We start from the raw sequence: 1,875 nt of genomic DNA on the forward strand, positions 1-1,875 counted from the left end.
CTGCAGCCCAGCCCCGCCCCCGCCGTCCACGCAGAGCTGGCCTGTCCTTCCTCCACCTGCTCCACCCAGGTCTGGGCACTTCGGGCTGGGGCGGGCTGGGGAGAGCCGGGCTAGCCGACGGGGAGGCCCGCTGGCTGGTCCCACTTGCAAGCCGCAGGCAGAAAGAGTAGTTTCGCTGCTGAAACCCGCTCAGCATCCACCCACTTGTCGCTCCCCTCCTCTGCCTCCACCCGGCCCAGCCCCATCACCGCTGGACCAGCGCAGTCATCGTCTGGGCACTTCGGGCTGGGGCGGGCTGGGGAGAGCCGGGCTAGCCGACGGGGAGGCCCGCTGGCTGGTCCCACTTGCAAGCCGCAGGCAGAAAGAGTAGTTTCGCTGCTGAAACCCGCTCAGCATCCACCCACTTGTCGCTCCCCTCCTCTGCCTCCACCCGGCCCAGCCCCATCACCGCTGGACCAGCGCAGTCATCTCGACCCAGTCCCCAGACTCCTGTCTTTGCTCTCTACAGCCTGTTCTCCCTGTAGCAGCCAGAGGGCGCTCGTGAGCCCCAGAGTCAGGGCGGGTCCCTCCTCTGCCGGCAGCCCTCCATGGCTCCCAGTGTCCTTGGGGTGAAGCCTAAATCCTCCCCAAAGACCACAATGCCCTGCACGACTCGCCTCTTCACCTCCTCTCTCTCCCCCTCTCATGCTTCTCCTTCCTAATACACGCCAGCACAGTGCCGCCCCAGGGCCTTTGCACAGCCTGTGCAATGCACCTTGGGCAACTTCCTGGATAATTCAATCATTCCTTCACTTCCTATAGGTCTTTGCTCAAATGTGACTTTTTTTGTAGTTTTTTTTCTATAGGGTATGTGCGCTCACCAGACAGAGAGACAGAGAGAGAGAGTGAGAAATTCCCCCCCAGGGAGGTTGGCCATGCCGCAATCCCTTCTCCTCCATTCTTCTCTCGGGATATTGGGCACACACGCACACGCGCCCGGCGTGAATTTAAGTCACCAGGTCCAAGACTAAAACAACCGTCGCCTACATGGGAGTCCAGCGACATAGCCATTATGCCAACTGCTGGTCCCTCTTGGGGTTTCTTTTTTAATTCTCATAGCCACTAGGAGGCGCTAGAACCCTTCGCTGGACCTTGTCCCCATTTGATATCAAAACCAATCCAGCGGGGGGTCGAGCATTCTGCCCCCTGAACCTGGAGGCTTTTCCACGTGACTAGGAGGTGGAGGACTGATGGGGGAGCGCCTAGAAACTCCCTGCGACATCAAAACTTGTCGTGGTCCCCAAACCTCCTTAGTTCGCAGCTCCTCAATGTGCTCATCTGTCAAACGTTTGACGATTACTCTGACCGCACAGAATTTGCGATGGGGATCCGAGTTAACGGGGCTCTGACGGTGGAAGCAAGGCAGACGGGATAGCGCTGCAGGGCTCTGGGTTTGAATCCCATCTCCACCACTCACAAATGAGGTTAACATAGCTGCCCTGTGCCTCCATTTCTGCATCGGGAAAACGGGGTGGAGAAAATCACCTCCCTCCCTAAAAGGGGGGACGATCTGAGAATTAAATGGGTCAAGGCAGGTGGAGCAAGCAGCCCCGTCCAGGTACGAAGTAAGCGCTTGATAAACAGCACTGCTTTCGAGACTTGTTATTGTGACGAGGCTTGGCTTTTATAAACGCGGCCAGAGCGGCCTCTCTCTGGCCCCAGGCCGCCTCCCCCACTTTCTCCTTGCATCTGCAGCACCGCGGTGGAAGCCCCCCACCTCCTCCTTCCCACCCAGGAAACCACCTGAAGTCTTTGCCCTCGTCTTCCCCAAAGTCCAGCCCAGTTCCATCCTGCTGTCATGGGACAGGCTGCTGGGCCTTCCTGCTTGGCTCGCCC

This window comes from Tupaia chinensis, unplaced genomic scaffold (genome assembly GCF_000334495.1).
Source record: "Tupaia chinensis unplaced genomic scaffold, TupChi_1.0 Scaffold148210_1, whole genome shotgun sequence".
In the NCBI taxonomy this organism is placed as follows: Eukaryota; Metazoa; Chordata; class Mammalia; order Scandentia; family Tupaiidae; genus Tupaia; species Tupaia belangeri.